The sequence below is a fragment of the Danio aesculapii genome, chromosome 4 (assembly GCF_903798145.1).
Source record: "Danio aesculapii chromosome 4, fDanAes4.1, whole genome shotgun sequence".
NCBI classification, from domain to species: domain Eukaryota; kingdom Metazoa; phylum Chordata; class Actinopteri; order Cypriniformes; family Danionidae; genus Danio; species Danio aesculapii.
In genome coordinates this window covers 15999340-16013167 of record NC_079438.1, presented here as the reverse complement: position 1 = coordinate 16013167, position 13828 = coordinate 15999340, and the positions used below count along the sequence as shown (strand labels likewise).

General features: G+C 41.6%; 9 non-coding genes across 9 annotated transcripts; 5 read left to right on the top strand and 4 right to left on the bottom strand.

Moving 5' to 3' along the window:
- The first annotated feature begins 434 nt into the window (after positions 1 to 434).
- Positions 435 to 521, top strand: trnay-gua (transfer RNA tyrosine (anticodon GUA)). The gene is given in 2 exon segments: positions 435 to 471; positions 486 to 521. It is a non-coding gene; the product is annotated as a tRNA-Tyr (tRNA).
- Positions 522 to 615: 94 nt separating this feature from the next.
- Positions 616 to 687, bottom strand: trnae-cuc (transfer RNA glutamic acid (anticodon CUC)). Its single transcript has one exon. It is a non-coding gene; the product is annotated as a tRNA-Glu (tRNA).
- Positions 688 to 985: 298 nt separating this feature from the next.
- On the top strand, positions 986 to 1058 carry trnar-acg (transfer RNA arginine (anticodon ACG)). The gene has a single exon. It is a non-coding gene; the product is annotated as a tRNA-Arg (tRNA).
- Positions 1059 to 2210: 1152 nt separating this feature from the next.
- trnay-gua (transfer RNA tyrosine (anticodon GUA)) lies at positions 2211 to 2297 on the top strand. Its single transcript is given in 2 exon segments — positions 2211 to 2247; positions 2262 to 2297. It is a non-coding gene; the product is annotated as a tRNA-Tyr (tRNA).
- A 94-nt stretch (positions 2298 to 2391) lies between these two features.
- On the bottom strand, positions 2392 to 2463 carry trnae-cuc (transfer RNA glutamic acid (anticodon CUC)). The gene has a single exon. It is a non-coding gene; the product is annotated as a tRNA-Glu (tRNA).
- Positions 2464 to 2761: 298 nt separating this feature from the next.
- trnar-acg (transfer RNA arginine (anticodon ACG)) lies at positions 2762 to 2834 on the top strand. Its single transcript has one exon. It is a non-coding gene; the product is annotated as a tRNA-Arg (tRNA).
- Positions 2835 to 3987: 1153 nt separating this feature from the next.
- trnay-gua (transfer RNA tyrosine (anticodon GUA)) lies at positions 3988 to 4074 on the top strand. The gene is given in 2 exon segments: positions 3988 to 4024; positions 4039 to 4074. It is a non-coding gene; the product is annotated as a tRNA-Tyr (tRNA).
- A 94-nt stretch (positions 4075 to 4168) lies between these two features.
- Positions 4169 to 4240, bottom strand: trnae-cuc (transfer RNA glutamic acid (anticodon CUC)). The gene has a single exon. It is a non-coding gene; the product is annotated as a tRNA-Glu (tRNA).
- An 8669-nt stretch (positions 4241 to 12909) lies between these two features.
- On the bottom strand, positions 12910 to 12992 carry trnal-cag (transfer RNA leucine (anticodon CAG)). Its single transcript has one exon. It is a non-coding gene; the product is annotated as a tRNA-Leu (tRNA).
- Positions 12993 to 13828: the final 836 nt, after the last annotated feature.

The window sequence follows — 13828 nt, the reverse complement described above, 5'->3', positions numbered from 1 at the left end:
ACACTGCTGCTGATTATTACTGCAGATTCAGCATTTACCGAAATGTGTGTGTGAGGGAGATCTGTGTGCGTGCGTGCGCCTGTGCAGTCACCCAGCCAACTTGCAGCGTAATCTCTTCCACTTGTAAGTCTCTGAGCTGCAGCAATACCTAAGTGCTCTGATAAAACATACATAAAAGAAACTATGGGATTCTAGCTTACGGAAACCTTGAGACTGTGTATGAGATCAGAAAGAATTGAAGTTTGTGCAAAGACTGGCCCTCACAAGTGATAGCTCCCATATGGTCTAGCGGTCATGATTCCTGGTTATCACCCAGCGGCCCGGCTTGGACTCCTGGTATAGGAAGGCTTGAGCGTTTTTGCTTCTGCCCTTTTTGGCCAGCAGTCAGACTGCAGCAACCCTAAGAGGGTGGGCTTGTGGAAAACCCTCGTACGCCTTCGATAGCTCAGTTGGTAGAGCGGAGGACTGTAGGTGGGATGTTGGCAATCCTTAGGTCGCTGGTTTGACTCCGGCTCGAAGGAGATCTTTTGCGCTCAGAGCTGCTTTCATGCCTGTGCAGTTCGAACATATCTATGTCGCTAGAGCTCAAAGTTCACGATAGAGGTGAAAAGGAAGTTCCCTGACCGGGAATCGAACCCGGGCCGCGGCGGTGAGAGCACCGAATCCTAACCACTAGACCACCAGGGAAGGCTGGCAATAGTTTGCCCTCAAGCCTAGCTGTGGGCCTCCACGCAAGTATGCTGCAGCTGCTCTGTCAAAAATAAATCTAATGCTTGTAACCTCCTCCTGGCGAAGAGAAAGTCTCAGACCATGGATCACAGTTCTTCTAGGGAGGGACTGTCCCATGCTCTGTGAGAGCATCCTATCGACACCACAACTTGCCATAATAACAAAGCACAGCATGTGTTGAATGAATTCCATGTTGACAGAGCCGTGTCCTTATTACAAGCAACAAGCTAACGATGACTAACTAAGGCCAGTAACAGGGCCAGTGGCGCAATGGATAACGTGTCTGACTACGGATCAGAAGATTCTAGGTTCGACTCCTGGCTGGCTCGCTTTGGTCTTTTTGCTTTGCTGTCAGTCAGTGTACTGCGGTCGCCTTTCCCCCCGCTGGAGCTGTTCAGTTCCACTCTGGAGTGAATCGAGTTTCTGGGGCCGCCAGCACAGAGCCCGTGGGGTGCTCCCCTGGTTTCAAAGGCTGTCCCAACTGCTAATTTTTATTAACGTCTACTACAGCTACACCAATCGTAAACCCAGCCTACTTGTTGCAAAAGTCCCTACCACTTTGAAGTCACCCAGCCAACTTGCAGCGTAATCTCTTCCTCTTGTAAGTCTCTGAGCTGCAGCAATAGCTAAGTGCTCTGATAAAACGTGCATAAAATAAACTATGGCTTTTAACCTCCTCTTGGAGAGGAGAGAGTCTCCGACCCTGGATCTCAGGTCTTCTATGGAGGGACTGTCAGGAATCCTGTAAGAGCATCCCATCCACACAACCTCTTGCCATAAAAACAAAGCAGAATGTGTGGTGACGGAACTCCAGGTTGACAGAGCCTTGTCCTTGTTTCAAACAATGTGCTAACAAGGTGCTGAACAGAGTGCCAGTGGCACAAAGGATAACGCTTATGAGTATGGATCAGAAGATTCTAGCTTACAGAAACCATGAGACTGTGTATGAGATCAGAAAGAACTAATGTTTGTGACTCCTGGCTGGCTCGCTTTGGTCTTTTTGCTTTGCTGTCAGTCAGTGCACTGCGGTCGCCTCAAAGGCTGTCCCAACTGCTGATTTTTATTAACGTCTACTACAGCTACACCAACCTTAATCCCAGCCTACTTGTTGCAAAAGTCCCTACCACTTTGAAGTCACCCAGCCAACTTGCAGCGTAATCTCTTTCACTTGTAAGTCTCTGAGCTGCAGCAATACCTAAGTGCTCTGATAAAACATGCATAAAAAAAACTATGGGATTCTAGCTTACGGAAACCTTGAGACTGTGTATGAGATCAGAAAGAATTGAAGTTTGTGCAAAGACTGGCCCTCACAAGTGATAGCTCCCATATGGTCTAGCGGTCATGATTCCTGGTTATCACCCAGCGGCCCGGCTTGGACTCCTGGTATAGGAAGGCTTGAGCGTTTTTGCTTCTGCCCTTTTTGGCCAGCAGTCAGACTGCAGCAACCCTAAGAGGGTGGGCTTGTGGAAAACCCTCGTACGCCTTCGATAGCTCAGTTGGTAGAGCGGAGGACTGTAGGTGGGATGTTGGCAATCCTTAGGTCGCTGGTTTGACTCCGGCTCGAAGGAGATCTTTTGCGCTCAGAGCTGCTTTCATGCCTGTGCAGTTCGAACATATCTATGTCGCTAGAGCTCAAAGTTCACGATAGAGGTGAAAAGGAAGTTCCCTGACCGGGAATCGAACCCGGGCCGCGGCGGTGAGAGCACCGAATCCTAACCACTAGACCACCAGGGAAGGCTGGCAATAGTTTGCCCTCAAGCCTAGCTGTGGGCCTCCACGCAAGTATGCTGCAGCTGCTCTGTCAAAAATAAATCTAATGCTTGTAACCTCCTCCTGGCGAAGAGAAAGTCTCAGACCATGGATCACAGTTCTTCTAGGGAGGGACTGTCCCATGCTCTGTGAGAGCATCCTATCGACACCACAACTTGCCATAATAACAAAGCACAGCATGTGTTGAATGAATTCCATGTTGACAGAGCCGTGTCCTTATTACAAGCAACAAGCTAACGATGACTAACTAAGGCCAGTAACAGGGCCAGTGGCGCAATGGATAACGTGTCTGACTACGGATCAGAAGATTCTAGGTTCGACTCCTGGCTGGCTCGCTTTGGTCTTTTTGCTTTGCTGTCAGTCAGTGTACTGCGGTCGCCTTTCCCCCCGCTGGAGCTGTTCAGTTCCACTCTGGAGTGAATCGAGTTTCTGGGGCCGCCAGCACAGAGCCCGTGGGGTGCTCCCCTGGTTTCAAAGGCTGTCCCAACTGCTAATTTTTATTAACGTCTACTACAGCTACACCAATCGTAAACCCAGCCTACTTGTTGCAAAAGTCCCTACCACTTTGAAGTCACCCAGCCAACTTGCAGCGTAATCTCTTCCTCTTGTAAGTCTCTGAGCTGCAGCAATAGCTAAGTGCTCTGATAAAACGTGCATAAAATAAACTATGGCTTTTAACCTCCTCTTGGAGAGGAGAGAGTCTCCGACCCTGGATCTCAGGTCTTCTATGGAGGGACTGTCAGGAATCCTGTAAGAGCATCCCATCCACACAACCTCTTGCCATAAAAACAAAGCAGAATGTGTGGTGACGGAACTCCAGGTTGACAGAGCCTTGTCCTTGTTTCAAACAATGTGCTAACAAGGTGCTGAACAGAGTGCCAGTGGCACAAAGGATAACGCTTATGAGTATGGATCAGAAGATTCTAGCTTACAGAAACCATGAGACTGTGTATGAGATCAGAAAGAACTAATGTTTGTGACTCCTGGCTGGCTCGCTTTGGTCTTTTTGCTTTGCTGTCAGTCAGTGCACTGCGGTCGCCTCAAAGGCTGTCCCAACTGCTGATTTTTATTAACGTCTACTACAGCTACACCAACCTTAATCCCAGCCTACTTGTTGCAAAAGTCCCTACCACTTTGAAGTCACCCAGCCAACTTGCAGCGTAATCTCTTTCACTTGTAAGTCTCTGAGCTGCAGCAATACCTAAGTGCTCTGATAAAACATGCATAAAAAAAACTATGGGATTCTAGCTTACGGAAACCATGAGACTGTGTATGAGATCAGAAAGAACTGAAGTTTGTGCAAAGACTGGCCCTCACAAGTGATAGCTCCCATATGGTCTAGCGGTCAGGATTCCTGGTTTTCACCCAGCGGCCCGGGCTCGGACTCCTGGTATAGGAAGGCTTGAGCGTTTTTGCTTCTGCCCTTTTTGGCCAGCAGTCAGACTGCAGCAACCCTAAGAGGGTGGGCTTGTGGAAAACCCTCGTGCGCCTTCGATAGCTCAGTTGGTAGAGCGGAGGACTGTAGGTGGGATGTTGGCAATCCTTAGGTCGCTGGTTCGACTCCGGCTTTAAGGAGATCTTTTGCGCTCAGAGCTGCTTTCATGCCTGTGCAGTTCGAACATATCTATGTCGCTAGAGCTCAAAGTTCACAATAGAGGTGAAAAGGAAGCTCCCTGACCGGGAATCGAACCCTGGCCATGGCGGTGAGAGCGCCAAATCCTAACCACTAGACCACCAGGGAAGGCTGGCAGAATTTTGCCGTCAAGCCTAGCTGTGGGCCTCCACGCAAGTATGCTGCAGCTGCTCTGTCAAAAATAAATCTAATGCAAACAACTTTTGAAGACTTTTTTTTCTCTCTCCCTTTATTTCCACTTTTCTCCGTGTGTTTCACCCATCCAAAATCGAACTACATCAGTGCAACTGGACTATACTTTATTTTTTTTTCTATTTCATCCTGGATCAAATTCAAGAATACATCGACACACAATACAACATATACTGCTGCAATCTGGACACACCAGATCACAAACAAAACGGTAATCCCGCTCCAAACTCCAAGAGACCACGAGCCGATTCACCATTTAACATGAACTCGACACCCTCCTCACCATCCTGTTGTACCAAGGTAAGCGAAATATTACGCTCATTTGAAAATAAACTCTCCGGACTCGACAGAAGAATCACACTAATAGAAGTCATTCTCAAGGAATTCCAAGAACTCCGTCAAAGTTTAGAATTCAGTCAAGAACAGATAGACACTCTCACTAAAGAAAACAACTTTTTAAAGGACTCAGTTCACGCACTTTTCACTCAGCTCACCTCCGTTATCACAGAAAATAAATCAATGAAAGAAAACGTATTGGACTTACAAACACGCAGTATGAGAGACAATCTAGTTTTCACAGGTATCCCGGACCAAACTCCAGACGACCCCGAAAAATTAAACAACTCAAACTGCCAGCTGAAACTGTACAAGACATCACATTCATCGTGTCCACCGCATCCGTTCCCAACAAAACAACAACCGACCGTGTCCAATCATTGCAAAATTCGAACACTACAAACACAAAGAACTGGTTCAAAAACAAGGGAGACAAATTAAAGGTACAGCTTACGGTCTCAACGAACAATATCCAAAGGTCATTCATCGAACATCGAAAACAACTCTTCCCAATCAGAAAACAGAAAATGAACGAAGGAAAACGAGCAATCATTACAGTGGACAAACTATACATAGATGGACAGTTATACCGTGATAAGGACATTACCCCCTGGCTTTTCTGAACGCATCACTCCCGTAATTTCATCCAATCTCTCTATTCATCTCCCTCATATGACCGAGTTATGGTTTTGTTATTGCACCTAGGTCTCATCCCCCTCCCAATTTAAACTTAATGTTGGTACTTATTGTCTTTTCTGTTTGCTCATTGTTCCGTGTACATCTTGTCAACTCCATGTTTAAATTGTTTGTCTATCACTTAAAATTAACATTGCATTGTCATACACACACACACACAGGTACAACTCCACACTTTTTCAAATACATACAGTAACAGTTATGCATATGCAGTAACAAGAGACTCATATATAAACATACATTGCTATTTTTTACTTACTTATTTTGTACTTCTTTAAAATATGTCACCAATCACATTTCTATCGTGGAACGTCCGTGGACTCGGCTCCCAGGCAAAGAGGATCAAAGTTTTTAATCATTTAAGTAAATTACAAGCAGATATTTGTCTTTTACAAGAAACTCACTTATCAGAATCCGATCAAAACAAAATTAAATCATAGCAGTACTATCTATATTCTTCCCACTACAACTCAAAACAGAGAGGAGTGTGTATCCTAATAAATAAAAAAAATCATTTGTTCATAATACTACAGTTACGGACCCAGAGGGACGTTTCATTATCATTAACATTTCAATTAACAATAATTCACTCACAATAGGAGCAACTTATATGGCCCCAACACAGACGAACCACCTTTTTTCAAAAAAATTTTTCCTCCATTTCAAATCTTTCTAACTGCCCCATCATAATAGCAGGTGATTTCAACAGTTTTAGATCCAATTACAGACAGATTTAACAACATCGGCAATAAACGCACCTGGAAATCTGCAGATACTATAAAACAGTTCATGAGTGATCTTGGTCTTGGTGATGGTTGGCGCCTCCAGCATTCGGACATCAAAGCATTCTCATTTTATTCACCAGTTCATCATTTGTACTCCCGCATTGACTTCTTTCTCACCAGTAATTCAATTATATCAAATATTTCTGAAACAAAGATCCACCCAATAATCATTAGTGATCACGCTCCAGTAACATTAAAACTAAATATAACCACCGCACATAAACCCATTTCTAGATGGCGATTTAATACTTCTCTTCTCCAAGACCATGATTTTGACAGCTATTTTAAGAGAGAGTGGGCATGCTTTCTAGAGATGAATGACTCCCCTGAAATATCTCCATCTCTTCTGTGGGAAACAGGAAAGGCAGTAATAAGAGGAAAAATAATTTCATATTCGGTTTACAAAAGAACAACAAGCTGAACTGGAACAGAAAATTAAAGAACTAGAAGACGTTAACATAAATAATCCAACAGAAGAAACACAAGATATACTGAGAAAATGTAAATCACAATTAAATAAACTACTTAATGCACACACTCAATTCCTTATTCACAGACTACGACAAGAACACTTCCATCATAGTAACAAATCTGGTAAATATCTGGCTAATCAAATCAAACACAATAAATAAAAAACAACAATATCAGTAATTAGGGACTCAGCAGGAAAACCCACCAACTCACCAGAAGAAATAAATCAGATCTTTCAAAAGTTTTACAGCAACTTATATTCCACTGAAAAAGACCCATCCTAGAATGACATAAATTCATTTCTTAGCAATATCAACTTACCTCAACTAAATGAACAGCAAATAAATACTCTTAAATCCCCTTTATCAGATCAAGAAATTTTTAATGCACTTAAACTTATGCCCAATAATAAATCACCAGGTCCTGATGGTTTCCCTGCTGAGTTCTATAAACACTTTTTGTCTATTTTATCACCACTTTACATTCGTTTATTAAATGAATCAAAACAAAAATCAAAACTTCCAGATACCATGAACACAGCCACAATTGTACTCCTCCTCAAACCCAATAAAGACCCAACATTACCATCAAGCTATCGTCCAATTTCATTAATCAATGTAGACACTAAAATAATTGCTAAAGCACTTTCCCATAGAATAGAAAAAATCATGCCATCCATAATTCATCCAGATCAAACCGGTTTCATTAAAGGTAGACACTCATCAAATAATACACGCAGACTCGTTAACCTAATACACCACTCATCAATAAACAAAAAACAAATCTATCATAGTCACCCTTGATGCAGAAAAAGCTTTTGATAAAGTAAACTGGAAAATCCTGTTTTCCACATTAGAGAGGTTTGGTTTTGGGGAGTCATTTATCAACTGGATTAAAACTCTCTACACATCACCATCAGCTACCGTCATTACTAATGGACTAACATCACGCAGCTTCACTCTACACCGGGGAACTAGACAAGGATGCCCAGTCTCTCCCTCCCTATTCACCATATTCATCGAACCACTTGCAGCAGCTATCCGTCAAAACAACCTCATCAAAGGAATTCAAACATTAAGCATAAACCACAAAATAAGTCTTTACGCTGATGACATATTATTATACTTACAAAATCCCCAAACATCATTACAAGAAACAATAAAACTTATTGACACTTTCTCAAGTATTTCTGAATACTCAATTAACTGGAATAAATCTGCTATACTTCCGGTACATTCCGATAGTGTGGATGTGACATCCTAAACATCCCAATCCCTCTGTGCACCAACTACATCACATATTTGGGTATCAATGTTTCCCCCAGGCTGTCAGAGTTGTTTGGTTTCAACTATACTCTGTTACTTAAAAAAAAAAGATGACGACCTTCAACGCTGGATGAACTTACCACTATCCATCGTGGGCAGAATATCAGTAACCAAAATGTCCATACTCCCAAAGATAAACTATTTATTTTCAATGATTCCAACACAGCCCACTCGTACCTGGTTCAAAACTCTAGATTCAATTATCACAAAATTTTACTGGAAAAACAAGACCCCAAGAATTAAATTGACAACCCTACAAAAACCAAAATCACAAGGAGGATTAGAAGCACCACATTTTTACTACTATTTTTTTGGCAAATCAGCTTCAAAACATACACAAATGGATTAAACCTAACTCATCAGAATACACCTGGCAAGATATTGAACAATCAATCTGCAAAGATATTAACATTTCAGAATTATTTTTTCGCAGTCAAACAATCAAGAAACATCACTGTTTTAAAATGCCGACAATAGAAGCAACTCTGACAGCCTGGTGGAAATTCTATCAGGTCACAAATTCCCCACTCACTCCATCTAAATACACCCCAATCTGGAAAAACCCTGATTTCGTAGCTAACAAGAAACCACTCAACTTCCGCACATGGGCAGATAAGGGAATCACACAACTTCAGCATATCTTTAATAATAATAACCTGGCACAATTTTCGCATATAGCCCAGACATACAGCATTGGGAGTAATTGTTTCTTGGAATATTTACAAATCAAATCGTCAATTAAATGAAAATTACTTAACCAATCAATCAATCTAGACCTTCCCCCTCAAATCTCAGAGTTTATTAATATATCTTACTACAAAAAATTGCTCTCCCAAATATACAAAATTATATCAAAATCAGACAATGCATTAGTTCTACCAACTGCTAAATGGGAAAAAGACTTATCCATTACTCCCAATGCTGCACTCTGGACTCAAATTTGCAAAAACACATTTTCCATGACTAAAAATGCTAATTTACAACTTATACAGTATAAAGTACTTCACAGATCACATCTAACTGGGCAGAAATTATTTAAAATGGGTTTCACATCAGAAATATGTTCACATTGCACACAAAACACCACAGACACCTATCTTCATGCCTTATGGCATTGCACTTCAATTAAAACATTTTGGGAAAAGGTTACTGACTCACTCTCCAACTTAATGGAATATCACATCCCACTGTCTCCTTCCCTCTGCATATTAGGTGACATATCCACAATAGATATAAATAATACAAATGGTCAATTACTTCTGGTGGCGCTAACTATTGCCAAGAAAACTATCCTCATGAACTGGAAATCAAGAAATACCATTCACATCTCATCCTGGAAAACCTTACTAACAGAATTCATCTCCATAGAAGATTCTCTTTGCCTGAAGCCATTCCCCAACAACACCTTCATCAGTACATAAACAAGAGGGGAGGGGGGAGAGGGGGCCAGGTAGAGGTAAGAAAAAAAAAAGTCTTTAATATCAAATCTAATTAAAAATAAATAAATTAAAATGAAAAAACAAAAAGTTTTGCATATTAATCTTATTAATACTTCCCCACATTATAATTCGTTATTTACATACTTCTTTATTTCCCCTTTTGTTCTATTCATTCTCCTTTTCTGTTTCTATCAAATGTTTTTTTTTCTATTTTATTTTTTTATTTTATTTATTTATTTTTTTTATTATTTTTGTTTATTTAGTTTTTCCTCTCCTTTTTTTCCACAACCAAGTTCCATATAACTTCAAATGTAACAATAATAATAATTATTTGATTTAATTGAAAGAAGAAAGAGAAAGGAAAGAAAAAGGAAAAAAGAAAAAACTCCTTGCATATACTTACATATACTACACTCACAGGGTAAGTGTGGCGTGGGCATGGCAGCCTGTGCACTGCACTGGACTGCTCCATGCCACACGTCATACTTTTTTAATGCATCACAAAGCAACTGACAAACAGTACACACTTTAATGCTGATTTTATACCTTCCACCACCTCAAATTATTGTGAAAGCTGTTGTTGTTTTATTATTATTATTATTATTATTATTATTGGTTTTAGTATATCATAGTTATCACATTTATCATTCCTCCTCTCAATCTTTCATTCTTTTTTTTTATTATTATTACTATTATTATTATTACTATTATTAATAACTAATCCTAGCATTACCTAAATTCTTCTTTTCAATATTTCTTTACTTTGAGTTTTTACTATCCGTATATTATCATTATTATAGTAATGTTTTTTTTCTCTTCTCTCAATATTCTCATTGTCTTGTCTGCTGCAAATTGTTTCCACTTCCTTTTCTTCTACTCTTTCTTTTCCTTTCTTTTCTTTTTTTTCTTCTCTCCTTTTCTAATTTTCTAATCTTCTATTTCTTCTCTTTCCTTTTTCTACTTATTATTATTGTTAATATTATTTGTTCTCTTCCTGAAATCTCAACCCCCCCTCACCTTCTCACTATTATCATCAATATTATTACTTTTGTTACCATTATTATTAGTACTGTCCTGACTTGTCCTGTTATCTCCTCATTTTCATTATTACAAGTATTTCTACCATTGTCATTATTCATGTTGCTGTAGTTGTAGTAGTAGATGTAGTAGTAGTAGTATCAGTGGTAGTAGTCATTGTAATAGGTTCAGTAGTAGTACACGTTGTAGGAGTAGTAGTGGTTGTGGCTGTAGTAGCAGTAGTAATAGTTGTAGCATTAGAAACTCTCTGTAGTATTAGTAGTAGTTGGTGTAGTACTTGGAATTTATTTTTATTATTATTATTTTTATTATTGTAGTGGTTGTTGTTAATGATTATTACTGTTGTCCTTTCTTGCTTGTTTACTGTCATTATTACTATCATTATATCACTAGCATTATTGTCACTCCTTACATAAGTTACTTGCTTCATTTTGTGACTGTTATTGTTCCTTTTGTATGTACTCTGACCTGTTTACCATGTTACCTTTACATGCACACACGCGCACACACACACACACACACACACACACAAACACACGCACTTGGCGGTATTTGATTGTTTTGTTGTTGTTTTTTTGCATTTTTGTTATTGTTTCATTTTCTTTGTATTTGCATTATCTCAAATTGTGTATCTTTTGTATATTCTAATAAATAAAAAAAAGAAATGCACATTCAGAACAGCGTCTTGAAAAAGATGCATTGATTGACTGACACAGCTTTTTTCTTCTCTTTCCCACAAAGAGTCAAATGTCATGACTTGACGTTGTAAGAGAATTAGCCGAAAAGCCCTGCGAATCCCATTGCCTTAAAAATAAACAGCATCTCAGGACATTCCACTACATGGCATTCCAAGGAAATTCTTTTGATGCCCTTTCGATGCACTTGCATTAAAGCCTACGTCCATTGTTTTGTTCACATGCTTTTCCGAGTTGCTGTAGACAATGCCTTGATGTTGCGCAAATGCCTCAAAACTTGCAACCTCAAAACTTGCCCATTAAGGTTGCCAGGGTCACTGCTACGCTTCGAAAACTGTGACGCAAAGAGATTGATGCGGCTCTTTGTCTGGCGCAGTAGGCAGTGCGTCAGTCTCATAATCTGAAGGTCGTGAGTTCGAGCCTCACACAGGGCGATGTGGTATCTTTAGGCACACAGGAGCACTTAGGTGACCCGGCGGCATACTTTATTACCTTCCGTGCCATTTATGCTTCCCGGGGGCAAAAAAGGATACAGCTCCTTTGGAGGGCATGCGGCGTGACGTTCCAAGAACATCTCCTGAGTCTGAAGCAATGATGGCAAGATGCTCCCATTCCTGTCGCGTTATTGATTGACGTTTGACGTGGATCCGTCAAATGCAATGACTTGATGTTGTAAGAGGATTAGTCGAAAAGCCCTGCGAATCCCATTGAATTAAAATTGAACAGCATCTCTGGACATTCCACTACATGGCATTCCAAGACAATTCTTTTTATCCCGTTTTGGTGCACTTGCTTTAAAGCCGTTTGACGTGGATCCGTCAAATGTCATGACTTGACATTGTAAGAGAATTAGCCGAAAAGCCCTGCGAATCCCATTGCCTTAAAAATAAACGGCATCTCAGGACATTCCACTACATGGCATTCCAAGACAATTCTTTTGATCCCGTTTCGGTGCACTTGCTTTTAAAGCCCACGTCCATTGTTTTGAACACATGCTTTTCCGAGTTGCTGTGGACAATGCCTTGATGTTGCGCAAACGCCTCAAACCTTGCAGTCTACAGTGCCCATTAACGCTGCCAGGGCCACTGCTACGCTGCGTAAATTGTGGCGCAGAGATTGATGCGGCACTTGGTCAGTGTTACTGTATCACTCGGACATGGCGCCAGAGGGTTAAATACTTGAGCCTGAGATCTCAGTTGTGCAACAGCCACGTCTTCACAGTGAGAGCATGAGCTGTCCGCGGGCACTGCATCGACATGCTGGACCCCCAGACCTGTGATGCGATACTCGTGCCCATCATCCGGAGATAGGAACCACCGCATCCAGAAACACACATTCAAAACAGCACCTTGAAAAAGACACGTTGATTGACTGACACAGCTTTTTTCTTCTCTTTCCCACAAAGAGTCAAATGTCATGACTTGACGTTGTAAGAGAATTAGCCGAAAAGCCCTGCGAATCCCATTGCCTTACACATAAACGGCATCTCAGGACATTCCACTACATGGCATTCCAAGGCAATTCTTTTGATCCCCTTTCGATGCACTTGCATTAAAGCCCACGTCCATTGTTTTGTTCACATGCTTTTCCGAGTTGCTGTAGACAATGCCTTGATGTTGCGCAAATGCCTCAAAACTTGCAGTCTACAGTGCCCATTAAGGTTGCCAGGGCCACTGCTACGCTTCGTAAACTGTGACGCAAAGAGATTGATGCGGCGCTTTGTCAGTGTTACTGTATCACTCGGACATGGCGCCAGAGAGTTAAATACTTGAGCCTGAATGCACAGCCAAATATTAGGTTTGTCAGAAGTGGGATTCGAACCCACGCCTCCAGGGGAGACTGCGAACTGAACGCAATGCCTTAGACCGCTCGACCACCCTGACATGCACACTTAGCTGGAGCTGTCTCCTAGGAGCCACATCGCAGCACCATTACATGGAAGCTGGTGTTTCACAGCTTGCCCAGCTTCAGCAGTCTACCTCGTTGGCGCAGTAGGCAGTGTGTCAGTCTCATAATCTGAAGGTTGTGAGTTCAAGCCTCACACGGGGCAAGGTGGTACATTTTGGCACACGGGAGCACTTAGGTGACCGGGCGGCGTACTTTATTACCTTCCGTGCCGTTTATGCTTCCCGGGGCAAAAAAGGCTATAGCTCCTCTGGAGGGCATGCGGCGGGACGTTCGAAGAACATCTCCTGAGTCTGAAGCAATGATGGCAAGATGCTCCCATTCCTGTCACGTTATCACTTGACGTTTGACGTGGATCCGTCAAATGTCATGACTTGACGTTGTAAGAGGATTAGCCAAAAAGCCCTGCGAATCCCATTGAATTAAAAATGAACGGCATCTCAGGACATTCCACTACATGGCATTCCAAGACAATTATTTTGATCCACTTTTAGTGCTCTTGCTTTAAAGCTCACGTCCATTGTTTTGAACACATGCTTAAGTCTTAAGCAACGATGGCAAGATGCTCCCATTCCTGTCACGTTTTCACTGCCAGGGCCACTGCTACGCTGCGTGAACTGTGGTGCAAAGAGATTGATGCAGTGCTTTGTCAATGTTACTTTTTCACTCGGACATGGTGCCAAAGAGTTTAAGTCTTGAGCCTGAGCGCACAGCCAAAGGTTACGTTTGTCAGAAGTGGGATTCGAACCCACACCTCCAGGGGAGACTGCGACCTGAATGCCAGCTGCCAAAGGATTGTCTGGCAATATTTCAC